This window comes from Leuciscus leuciscus (genome assembly GCF_965113295.1).
Source record: "Leuciscus leuciscus genome assembly, chromosome: 1".
Lineage (NCBI taxonomy): Eukaryota > Metazoa > Chordata > Actinopteri > Cypriniformes > Leuciscidae > Leuciscus > Leuciscus leuciscus.
This window is the reverse complement of record NC_138725.1, coordinates 84,352,579-84,366,977: the sequence shown is the minus strand read 5'-3', so window position 1 is coordinate 84,366,977 and position 14,399 is coordinate 84,352,579. Positions and strand designations below refer to the sequence as shown.

The 14,399-nt window shown below is 34.8% G+C and overlaps 1 long non-coding RNA gene across 1 annotated transcript; it reads left to right on the top strand.

The window, feature by feature from the left end:
* Positions 1 to 652: 652 nt before the first annotated feature.
* On the top strand, positions 653 to 3,222 carry LOC309508903. The gene is made up of 3 exons (XR_014209737.1): positions 653 to 975; positions 2,113 to 2,217; positions 2,327 to 3,222. It is a non-coding gene; the product is annotated as an uncharacterized lncRNA (long non-coding RNA).
* Positions 3,223 to 14,399: the final 11,177 nt, after the last annotated feature.

Sequence of the window (14,399 nt, the reverse complement as noted above, 5' to 3'; positions counted from 1 at the left end):
TACAACATATAACACAAATATGTTCTGTTTTATAGAAACAAATAAAGCCGATCACTTTACACTAAATGACATTGTAAGTCAAAAACTAAATAAAATACCTTTTTTCCACAGTTGTTAAGACGTCTGGAGCGTTACAGCGTTCGATCACACCGTGCGGGAGTTCAGTTCAAATGGCTTTTCTGCCGTTAAGGAAGATCTATTGGGCGGTAAAACATTTTAAGTAGTGTTCCTCAAGAGGGCGTTTGCTGCAAAGAGAGTCGAATAATCTATTCGAGTCTGTTTTATATAACACTAAAATTTATAATCTTTTATAAACACTCACAATTTTATTTTCATTTATCAGACATACAAATGAAAATCTGCCCCAGTAATCTTTAAAACATGATTAAATCAAAATTGTTTGAGTAATCGGAAATGACTGTGTGACGACAGCGCTGAGAAATGTACCAGTTACCTTGTGACATCGCCGTAGGTGCAGTCGGGACAGGAAAAAATACTAAATAATAACACAAATAAACCTTATTACAATTAAATAATTAAATATTATAAAAACAAACACCATAAAGTTTATTATTTTATTTAAAATAATATTTATTCCCAAAACAACTGGGCCGTCAAGCCCCGCCCATTTCCGGATTTGTCTGTTCGAAATCGCGCCATCAGAGCTCAATATATATTTTTAAAACATCTGAATTTGATACAATTCAGGTTATGAAGTTCGGGTTGGAGGGAAGAAATCAAACTTAGAAGGTAACATAAGTAAAAAGAATAGATGGACATTTAATCAACTGTATAGATGAGCACTTTATTAAGAGCACTCATTGAGAAAGTTTATGTGAGTGAAACGAACAAGTCACGTCTGAAATTAATAAAGTGGATGCAAAGAAAAAGATTACTCCATGGTAGAATGAAATGCAGGCGATGCAAGAAACGCATGAAAATGGTGACCTCTTCTTGTAAAGATGGTTACATCTGGTAAGTATCTGATTATGTACTTATTTATAGAAATATCAGGCATGTAAACCAGCTGAGAAATATGTGTTTATTGAAGATAATAACGGAAAAAAATAAAGTTTCCGTTCACATAAGCATTAATGCACAAAATTATATACTGTACAAATTATATACTGCATTACACTTTAGCTAATATTTTTTCTTTGCTACTTTTACAAAGTGTTACCCTCTTATAGTCCGTAACTACCAGAAATCATCCAATAAAATGCAAATATTTTTTTTTATTAAAATTTGTTAGTTTTAAAATATTGCTGGCCCACTTTGGCTGAGTGTGTTAGATAAAGTGGGCCGGTGGGATTCAGGAAAAATGGGTGACCTTTAACCTTCAGTAATGATACCCAAATTCATTAAATAAATGGACATTCACTGGTTATTTTATATTTGACATGTATAATCTACTTTTTAGAAAATTGAAGTGAGTGTGCATTACCTCCATTCACCCCTAAGGGGAAGATTAAAATACTTTTATTTTTCTACATACAAATTGACAGACATTGATCCAGAATTTAACAATATGACAATTCCAGAAAAGGTGGGATAATGTTTCTGGTTAATTTATACAGAATTCACTTTCATTGGTCATTTAAACTAAAAGTCCATGATGATGACACTAACAGAACATAATGGTGACAATGACAAGGTAGTTATCGAGCACCACAGGGCTTCTCAAACTTAAGTCAAAATAAATGAAATGAGATTATCTTGGTATCACACACATACATATATTTATTATATATTTTTTGTAAGGTTTCTTAAAATGTCTCGGAGACGTTCCCACAGTTCTTCTGGATTTAGTCTGTCTCAGTTTTTTCTGTTTCTTCATGTAATCATAGACGGACTCGATGATGGTGAGATCAGATCATACCGGCTGTTGTCAGATTCCTTGTGCATACACAAATCTCACTGGATTATTAATTTATAAATATGATTATTTAAATTAATGACAAAATTAATGTTAGGAAATGTAAACTGATATTTCCCACTGACACACTACAGCAAAAATGATTAAAAAATAACTGGCTTAAAAGTATTTATTTATTTTTAAATGCTACCGTGTTTAAGAATGTTTTTTATATGATGAATACTTCTTATTTGCAGGCAGTGCAAGAAGTCATGTGGACGACACAGAAAAAGCATTAGGACCAAGTCCATTTTTTCCCATTCCCATGCAAGCCTTTTTAGTTGGATGAAGTATATACACAGGTAAGTTTATATTGTCTGTGATCTCTAGTGCCTTTTCATCCATAACAGTCTGCACGTTACATTTTTGATTCTGTCCTTTTACAATAATATTGCATGGCATTATGTCTAGATTTTCACAGGGTCTCCATATGCGACAGGTGGATATGATGCTAGATAACATCTCAAATAGTAGTGCGACTCTGTCCAAGATGTCCATGAAATTGCGAAGTGTATGTGTGAGAAGTATACGGAGGCTCAGGAAAAAAAGAGGACAAAAAGTTGGTGGGCTCAATATATGTGTACACATTGACGAAAGCAAGTTTCGCCACAGACGAAAAGTAAGCCTTGACCTAAAAAAACATTTATTCTCTTCACATGTGGAAGTGTACACTGTAAAAAATAAAATCTTATTAAAACGGTCAATGACAGTCAGCTACGGCTCCCAAACAAAAACCGTAAAAATAAAGTAAAATATCCTAATTTAAGCATTTTATAGAAACTTTCCTTAAATGTTTTACAGAAAAACACTGTTATTTTCCTAAATTATTACAATAAAAAGAGACTGTCAGCAATCACTGTCAAATGACTGTTAGCAATGCTGCCATACAAAAACCGTAAAATTAATGTCAAATTTCCTCATTTAAATAAGTGCAAAAGACTTTTACAGAAATATTCATGAAACTTTTTAACAGAAACAGTTTTTTCACATATATTTCCTGAATTTTTACACAAAAAAAAAAAAACATTCACTATAAAAAGTGAATCTCTTGCAGTGAACTACATGCATGATTTACTGTGACTATACATCACTGCATCAGAAACTACACAGTTACTGTCTGTTAAATAAAGTAACACATAGACTAACCTCAGTGTTTCTCTGCTCATCCTGAACTGAAGCTCAGGCTCTACTCTTCAACACAATGGTGACACACAAAACAGATGATACAGAAACACTTTACATCCCAACAGAACATTAAACACTACCAGATCTCAGGATCTCAGCATCTTCACTTATTACAATCCAGACTTTATTTATTTCATACTAACATTCTTATTGAGAATTAACAGAGTTGATGTTTTATTGAAAATAATAAAGTTTGTACATATATACATATTTAATATGTTAAGGCAATGAATCCAAGAGAAACTCAGATCAGATGATGTTGGTCACTTTCAGTGATGATAGTCAACATGTAAAGGCCTGATTTACTGATACAACCTGAAGTCTAATATCTGATTAAGTCATTAAATAATAGTTGTTAATTTTGCATGCCAATACTGGTGCAGATAATCCTGCAGTGCTGTGATACTCAGATTTTATGAAGTCATTATACAGAAAATGTTCTGACAGGATCATATAGACTCACTCAGACATCAAGAATCAGCGTATAAATCGCAACAATGGTGACAATGAGAAAAAAAATTCTGATAAACTCTGAAGTAGTCACAATACAAACTACTAAAGTCACAAAAAGGCTTTGTTGATTTGTTGACATACGCTGATTCTTGATGTCTCTATACTCCTAAAAATAAAAACCTCAAAACATTTTCTCTATAATATATATATATATATATATATATATATATATATATATATATATATATATATTTAATTTCAGAATATCAGATTGTTATAATACTGATGCCACAATATTACAAGGGTCATGTGAAAAGTTATGACATGGATCATACACTTTGTATAAAACCAGAGAATGTCTAATAGGAAGAGAATTGGCACTCTCTGCTTACTTCCGGTTTCTGGACTGGCTGCAGTAACACGTCTCTGTCCATGCGGGGGCGCTCGCAGGCGAGTGCAGAATGAATGGAGGTCTATGGCGCTATACCCATCAAAATCCACTTTTCTCAGGATATAATTTTTTGTCTAGTAATTTGAATGTTGTATTCGAAAGGAGATGCAAAGAAATTACACATTGCTGGGTGTTAGATTTTTTAGAGTCACTTATTTGCTTTAAAAAGTCTTTTAAAATGTCAATGACGTCATACACATCGTACGACCAGAGATACTGCTTTACGGCAATCCTTCAGTCACTTTGGTGCTTTCGTGCTCTGCACTTTCTTTTCTCTCGAGGCATCGACAACACATCTGACACAGGTAACTACACAACACAGCTGACACAGGTAACTACACAACACAGCTGACACAGGTAAACACACAACCCAGCTGACACAGGTAAACACACAACACAGCTGACACAGGTAAATACACAACACAGCTGACACAGGTAAACACACAACACAGCTGACACAGGGAAACACACAACACAGCTGACACAGGTAAATACACAACACAGCTGACACAGGTAAACACACAACACAGCTGACACAGGTAAACACACAACACAGCTGACACAGGTAAATACACAACACAGCTGACACAGGTAAACACACAACACAGCTGACACAGGTAAACACAACACAGCTGACACAGGTAAACACACAACACAGCTGACACAGGTAAACACACAACACAGCTGACACAGGTAAACACACAACACAGCTGACACAGGTAACTACACAACACAGGTAAACACACAACACAGCTGACACAGGTAACTACACAACACAGCTGACACAGGTAAACACACAACACAGCTGACACAGGTAAACACACAACACAGCTGACACAGGTAAACACACAACACAGCTGACACAGGTAACTACACAACACAGCTGACACAGGTAAATACACAACACAGCTGACACAGGTAAATACACGTGCTAGAAGAGTTTTTGTTTTGTTTGTTTCTGGTCCCGCTTCGGATGCGACGATGCCATCAAGCGGTATCTCTGGTCGTAATCAGTCCTTCACTGACCAATCAGCGTTCATTAGCAGAATGCTAGCGTGTTACGGGCAACAACAACTCAGCCTGTTAGAAATCGAAAGGACATAAGTACTCGTTCATTCAATTTTCGACCTATAACCCATGTTGAACTTGCAAAACCTACAATAAAATTTGAGATTTCTCAACGGCAATCGGGTGAAAGAGACACATTTAGCCGTCTAGCCCCATAGACTCCCATTCAGTCTGCACTCGCCCGCGATCACCTCCAGTGGAATTCTAATGGAACTGCAAACAAGATCGATACAATGGGGCTAATAGGAAGTGCCAAGGCTCTCCGTATACGGGCTCTGATAAAACTAAAGTCTCTCTATATATTATGTAACCTCAGATAATATATTCAGAGATTTGACTCAAACTTATATCAGTGAATCAGATCACCACATGATGATTATAACATCTTCAATAAGTGACTAACATCTGATGAGATTTTCACCTGCATTTATTACCATAACAAATGTGATTCAAAAACACAGTTTAAACAGCAGTGAAAACAAATGTTTATAACTCAAGGGTCATGAGCCTAGCTAAGTCAAACACTGATCTCAATCATGGTGACATCAAATTTGTGACAAGTTTTTTGCACTTTATTTAAATTAGCATATGTTACTTTAATTTTATGGTTTTTGTTTGGCAGCTGCAGCTGCCAGTCATTTGACCCTGTTTTTACGATTTTCTTTTTGCAATGAAGGTATTTGATCATAATAATTCAGGAAATACTTGTGAAATAACAGTGTTTTTTCGGTTTATTTAAATTAGTTTTTTTTTTCTAAAAAATGTGAATTACTGGAATTTGTCATTAATGTCACAATACCTAAAATAAGAGCTGAATTTAAAATGAAAGAAAATGATCATCAAAAAAATCAGTTATTTTCTGTAAAATTATGATTTTTTTACAGTGTAGACAAGACACAATATTGTTACATTGTTCGGTTACACTTTAGATTACAGCGTGCAAAGTACTGTGTAATTAAAACAAATTTAGTTTAACTTTTGGTAATTATAGCGTACCTATAAGTACTTACATGTAAGTATAAGGGAACAAAATGTAATAAAGTGGTCACAACCACGAGAATTAATTATACTGTAAGTATTTTAGAACAAAGGGGTACTTACTCTACTATTATGATACAACAACCCTATGTTTGGGAGAAATTTATCAAGAACATACACTGCGTATCTTTTTGTAATAATAGTGTACCAATACATTTAAAAAATTACAGGGTACATATCTGTGCAATTATAGTTTTTTTTATTTATTTTTGTAGCAAAAGTATTACAATTTAGTTTTAAATACTGGGGAAATACTCTTGTTCCATGTAGTTACAGGGTAAGTGTGACATTGTGGGCTTTAAATTAAAGTGGTGCTTGTTACCCTCTTTTTCCATGAAGTTACAGGGCAAGAACAATAAAAATACATGCACAATCTAATATCACTGACTGGGAAACCTTTATTTGAAAAACAACTTAATTCAAAACAGATTCACAACACTTCTTATTCATTTAAAATGCAGTACACCCAGAAATACATCCCCACAATTTACTCATATTTTACCCTCATGCCATCCGAGATGTATACGACTTTCCTTCTTCAGATTAACACAAATAAAGGTTTTTAGAAAAATTAATTATCTCTGGGAATACATATAATGCAAGCTCATGTGTTCCAAAAAGTTGGATTATCTAACAGCACATACTGCAATAAATATGCGCGTGCATGAGAGTTGAGATCACGCTTGACGTGACGTGAGCACGTCGGAAGTCGGATGCCATCAGTTTTTTTTGTTTTTAATATTGCTCACAACAAAATACAAACAATAACAGATAATAACAATGAGAAACAAACAAGACAGGAGGAAAGAGACGCCAGTTTTCGTGTGAGTTTCACAAGCTTCACAATGTGTTTCACAACGTGCTTACATTTCCGTCAAACGTGAACTAGACTCTCATGCACACACTGGTGACAGTTTGTAGGAAGCAAAAAAGTAAATTATGTAAAACATTTCTGGGTGTACTGCATTTTCTTTTAATATTTAATACAGAATAGCAAAATACATGGAATTCCTTCTTAAGATTCATCAGTGGAAAGATTGAAAAAGGGGAAGAGGAACAAGAGGAGGAAGACGCCAAGCAAGAAAAATAAACAAAGGGCAAAACGTGCTTCTCTCTGTATTTGAAATAAAAAGTTATTTAAAAAAAATGTTTTAGATGAATAAGAAGTGTTGCAAGTCTGTTTTGAAATGTTGTTTTTCAAACAAAGGTTTCTGAATCAGTGATATTAGACTGTGTATGTATTTGTATTGTACTTAGTCTGTAACTACTGTACATGGAACAAGAGGTTAACAAGCACCACTTACCCTGTAACTACATGGAACAAGAGTATTTACCCAGTATTTAAAAAAAAAATGCAATAGTTTTAGTTTTACTTCCCTTGAAACATGTAAGCCAAATCTAAAACATCTGCACTTTTACACTTTTACATCTGCACTTTTTATCAACAACAAAAAAAGTATAAATGCACAGACATGTACCCTGTAATTTTTAAATAGCCTTTATGTATTGGTACACTATTATTTAAAAAAAAGTATGCATTGTATGTTCTCGCTAAATTGCTTCCAAATATAATAGTAGAAAAAGTACCCCTTAGTTCTATAATACTTACAGTATAATAATTTTTTCATTCTCCATGTTGTTACCCATTTATTCCCCAAACTTTACATATTGTTTCCTTATACTTACATGTATGTACTTTATAGGTACACTATTATTACAGATAGTAATTAAACTATACATTTTCAGGTCATCTGATATGCCTACTACTAATCCAAAATGTAATTTACAGTATCTTACGTAGTACTTTCTGGGCTGTAATCTAAAGCATTAAACGTAAGATACTGTAAATTGCATTTTGGATTAGTAGTAGGCCTATCAGCTGACCTGAAAATAGTTATTTTGAGGCTAGTGCTTTTGACTTTTAGAAAACAGGAGTGTCTGACATTAATTTCTTTCATTCTTTTTTCAGTATGCCAGAGGGCGTTATGGAGCTGCATGGAGAAGGAAAAGCTGGGTATTCGGAATGGTTGAGATTTTGCCTTCCCGAAAACCAGTGTTGCGGTTGGTGGACAAAAGGGACAAGACGACCCTTTTACCAATAATAGAGAAGCATGTGAAAAGAGGCAGCATCATTCATAGTGATGAGTGGCGTGCATACTCAACACTTTCAGAGAGAGGATACCAACACCACACAGTGAACCATAGCATTAATTTTGTCAATCCATTGACAGGGGTACACACACAAACCATTGAAAGAGCATGGGCAAACTTCAAGACGGAAGTGTGGAGGTTGCGTGCAAACCGGTCAGAGAAGGCTCTCAAAAAACATCTAATATATATAGAATGGACTTGTTGGTTAGGCAGGAGACACAGACAGGGAATTCTCGGAAAGCTTTTGCATGATATCAGTCAGTTCTATCACTGACTAAATGTTTTTCTTTCTTTTTTTGTTGTTGCTTAAATTCATGTTTATAACCCTAAAAAGGTTTTATGTTAACTTGGTAATACAAAAATGTCATGTTTTTAAAAAATTTTTTTATTTTTATTTACAGCATTTCATTAAAAGCAGTTTAATGAACAAACTAATGACTCTGGTATTTATTTCCCATTTGGCAGATATGTAATTACTGTGGTACTGTTATTTTCTTAATCTTAAACCAAATACTCATCAGTGTCGGTACTTACTATCTATTGACTGTCTGCTGAAAATCAACTGACTTTAACCTGTGATGCTGGCCTGTAAGAGTCATTCAACAGCATTTCTTAGATTTTCACTTCATTTTGATGGGCCAAATGTGGCAACAGATGAATATATGAATTTACCTCAAAGTAAAATGACAGTTTACTGAAAGGTTATTTATATGCAACAAACAGTTAGTAGAGCACTTCTGAAAATCCTTGCGAAAGCAAAATATCAAGTGTAACTAACCAGATATATACTTAAGGTTCATTTGAAATGATGTTGTGTTGCTACTTATAGACAACTGCATGTTAACTGAAAGTCTGTTGATACATTGGTTAATAGCTACATGCTGACTATTTAAAGTACTATTGAGAACCTCTTGAGGATTTGTTGCATATCTACAAATACGCTGTTGAACATCTACAACCTAAATTGATAACACATTGGTAACACTTTACTGACAGAATGTTTAATAGCAGTTTACATGTTACATACAGTGTAATGATTGCTACAAACATTTAATAGACAATCTACAGATACTAATCTGATGAGAGTAAGTAGATAAGTACTTGTGAAGTAAGTTATAGTCAGCAGACTATCAATAGACTATCTAAAGGGGGACCATCAAAATAAAGTGTTACCGTTGTTTTTTCCATACAAGCTGTGACAAATGTCTCATTTCAAATAATAAGTCTTCCGAGAAATCATTTACATTAAACTCTAAAGACCAATCACAATTGTTATAGAGTGTTATTGAGTAAATGTACACCTGAGGGTGCTATTAACACCTGTGCTGAATATAGAGATGAACCATTCATTAAAGGTGTGAACACAAACACGGGTAAACACACACAGAGAAGGCACTGATGCTCATTTGGTGTTTTGTTTTGATGTATTTTAGAAGTACAACTTATATTCATCAAGTAGATACACAAAGAAGCAAGTGTTACTTGTTCAAATACATGCGTAAAAATGAATGGATATTCCAAATTAATATTTACTTAAGTTTTTTCATCAACAATGTATATCTACAGATGGAGGATTATTCAAAGTTTATAAACACAATACAACCCTATACAATACTAATTACCTTTCCAGTACTGTGTGTGTGCGATGGCAATGTAACCATTTCTATCTTAATTCAGACATTACAAATTTTGTATGGTAATGCAATATTCAAATAGTTTTATTCAACTCTTGGTATTAAAACTGCACAAATGAATTTCTAATTCAAGTCACCAAGAATTGTGATTACCTTTTACTTGAAAACATGTTCTGTTCAATTTATTAGCAATTTCTGAGTGAAAATTGTATCCTAGATTTTTTCAAGTAAATCTTACTTACAGGTGCCAACAGTACAGAGAAACACATTCCAACAACAAATTCCAACAGAACGAATGAATCAAACAAAAAAGTAAATGTTTCAGCTGACAACTGACGATCTTCTTAGCACAATTTAGCAAAATTGGACATGTTCCTGGTTCAACATCCCTGCATGAACCGAACATTTACAACTGTGTGATTAAGTGAATCAACTGATTAACTGATTGGACTCTGAAGAATGATTCACTCATGAATCATCAATTCAAATGACTGTGTGATAATTTATCTTATTGGCTGAAAAAAAAACCTATTATTATTATTATTTTGAGTATCACTTGTTTGGAGGGCCTTGGTTTAGGTTTATTAATAAACTATTAATCTATCCTTTCATTATAAGTTGCGGTAACACTTTATTTTACAGTGTCCTTGTTACATATGTTACATGTACTTGCCATAGTAATAACAGTAAATTATGCATAATTACATGCAACTAACCCTCAACCAAATCCTAATCCGACCCTAACCCTATAGTAAATACATGTAGTTAATTAAAGCTGCAAGCAGCATTTAGCGGGGTTCAAGCAATTAAGGCCTTTAAGGCCTTTAAGCACAAAAGCATCAAAAGTTATTAAGTTTTATTTAGCAAGCATGTAACCACTGACATAATAGATGGAAAAGACCATTTACAGGCAATACAGGCAGTTTACCATGGAAAATATATGGTTTTAAAGCTTTTTAACAGTTATAGCGCCACCTATGGTCCGATCTCCATAAAATTGTTTACTGTGACCTCAAATTGAACCCATACACGTGTACTGAGTTTGGTGAAGATATCTCATTTACTTCTTGAGTTATAGCCATTTTAGTAAAATAGGCTCCTCCCACAACAATTTACAACATTCTAGTATTATTTACTATGATTCTAGCATGATTTACCATAGTTTACCATGATTTACCATAATATACTACATTCTAGTATGATTTACCATTGTTTACTGTGATTCTAGCATGGTTGACCATAGTTTATCATAGTTTACCATGATTTATCATAGTTTACCATGATTTACCCTGTTCTAGCATAGTTTACCATGTTCTAGAATGATTTACCATGATATACCGCATTCTAGTATTATTTTCCATTGTTTACTGTGATTCTAGCATGGTTTACCATAGTTTATCATGATTTATCATAGTTTACCATGATTTATCATAGTTTACCATGATTTACCCTATTCTAACATAGTTTACCATGATATACCATGTTCTAGAATGATTTGCCAGGATTCTAGCATGATTTACCTTGATACACCACATTCTAGTATTATTTACTATGATTTACCATGTTTCTAGTGTGATTTACCATGATTTACCACATTACTAGCAATTATGTGAAGTGTCAGTGCAAATGAAGTGATAAACACTGACAAAATCTGATTGTGTTATAATAGTTATTGTTATATAAGTGATTTTTAGAGTTTAAATATGAATATGAGCACATGTGAAAAGCACATGTGAAAAGACTTCATTAATAAGTAGAATGGCCAGCAGAGGGCAGTAGAAGACCACTTATTGGCTCACTTTCACTTTAAACTTCATGATTTTCACCAGTTTTCTGCACTAAAGAAAACCAGTTTTTCCTTGTTAACTCAATAATGCATGCTTACACACACACACACACACACACACACACACACACACACACACACACACACACACACACACACACACACACACACACACACACACACACAATATGTTTTTAATGTTTTGGGATATGTTATTGAGAAAATATATTTATTGCTCTATAGGAATTCCTTTGTGATCTAATAATATAAAAATGAAAAGAAAAAAAAAGAAAAAAAGATTGCTTTTTAAAGCATTTGTTTGTTTCCCAATACTGAAAACTAATGAAAAGATCATATGTAATACTGCTGCTCCCTCTAGTGGACAGTGGTATTTCAGCTTCCATCTTACAGTTGAAGTGATTGAATGAATGACTGAATGAGAATTTGGTTTTTCACTTATATCTCGGGAACCAGAAGGCGAAAAATTCTGAAACTCAGAGCATAGATAATGCTTGAGGAGCCCTGTTGAATGAGACCATCGCTGTGTTTTTGGGCGATTGGGCCCGGGCATAATGACTGTTCAAATGCATGTCTTTTGGGGCTTTTATCTCTGGAATGCCCAGGGCAAATTACACCACATTTGAATCGAAGCTAGCCAAGGACGGGCCCTTTCCAACGAGCTCTCACACAAGGTTCGGGGTGGTTTGGGTCGGGAGTTGCGGTCGTTCAAAGTCGGGGGTCCCGCGGACGTGCCATGCGCGGGGGGGCGCGCTCCCGAGGCCCGCGATGACACGTTTCGATCAAGAGCGTGGAGAGGACCTTACCATCAAAATTTGAGCGTGCAACGACTTTCCGTTTTCAAGTTATGAGTGAATTTGTACTGGGGGGGCGTGGCCTAAATGCCGTTTTACTTTCGTTTTCATGTTAAATGTTAAAATAATGATTTTATAAAGTCTAAATATGAATTATATAACAATATTAGGGAGTAGTATGATGAAATGACAGCAGGGGGCAGTAAAATACCACTTATTGGCTTAATATGGTAATCATTTTAAGGCTACATATTGAAGTGACCCTATTATAGCTATCCAAATGAAGTAGTTAAACTTTTTCTGACAATTATTGATCTAGTGAGTCCAGAGAATTGTATTGCACTGTTTTTTAACATTATTTTATAAACATTATAATGATCATATGGAAAACACAATTTACAGCCAATACAGGCAATTTACCATAGGAAATTTATGGTTTTAAAGCTTTTTAACAGTTATAGCGCCACCTATCGTCCGATCTACATGAAATTGTGCATGCTTGTTTAGAATGTTATGGCACATATGCTCACCAATTTTCGTGAAGTTCTGAGTTTTCCTTTAGGATTTATAGGCTTTTGAGTGCATTTTGCCACGCCCATTTTCTTTATGACCAAATATACCCATGCGAAAAATGCAAAAGTTCAACTTTTTTTTGATAATTATTGATCTAAAGAATCCATAGAATTGTCCTAGACTCGTTTGGTTCTGATCGGGCGAAAAACCTAGGACTAGTTCGCAAAAGTAGGTTTTTAACATAATTACAAATATTTAATGAACGTTTTGATTGACAGCAATGGTTCTTGAGGCAAAGTTGTTCAGCATGAGCAGATCTATCAAATGATATGCATTTTGTGACGATAAGTGTAACACCACGTGGTTACAGAGCCATAAAACTCGTTAGCGCCAACTAGTGGCCGATTTCTTTCAAAATTCTTACAGACCTCTAGGGCCATGAGTCGAACATGCCCATCGAGTTTCGTTCCGATCGGCCTCCGTTAACCTTGTCTAATAGGTGCTCAAATTCATTGGCCGATGGCGGCCATGTTTTTCGAGATACACCAATGTCCTCATAGACATACATGACACCTTGGGCCAAGACACTGCATACCAATTTTCAAGTCAATCGGACTAACGGTCAGGTGGTTATAGCCTGTTTTATGTTTTTTTCATGTTATAGCGCCACCATGTGGCCAATCGCCGCGATTTTATTACTGTGACCTCAGATTGATCTCTTACACATGTGTACCGAGTCTGGTGAAGATACCTAATTTACTTCTGGAGTTATAGCCGTTTTAGTAAAATAGGCTCCTCCCACAACGTTAATTTTGCGCCCCCTAGCAACCTTGAATCGAAATTTCAACTTTTTTTCGATAATTATTGATATTCAGACTTCAGAGAACAATTCTACACTGGTTTAGTTCCGATCGGGCGAAAAACCTAGGACTAGTTCGCAAAAGTAGTTTTTTGACAAAATTCAAAATGGCGGAAAAATTTGCATACCGGAAATGAAATCGGAGATAAACGTTTTGTTCTTCAGGAGTCCAGCTTTCCATTGATATAAGACACTTGAGTCTACAACATACGGTCTAGGAGTTATGACCAGTTTCGCGCTTTTGGTCGCTATAGCGCCACCTATGGGTCAATCGGGGTCATACTCTCTGAACCTCTCCTCGATTTTTGTACTACCATCTGGCAAAGTTTCAAGGTTCCAGCTCTTACGGTTTGGGCTGCACGATGCGTTTTACGGCGGAAGAAAAATAATAATAATTAAAGCTGCAAGCAGCATTTATCGGGGTTCAAGCTTTTAAGGTCTTTAAGGTTTTTAAGCATCAAAAGTTATAAAGTTTTATTTAGCAAGCATGTAACCACTGACATAATAGATGGAAAAGACCATGTTCTAGCATGA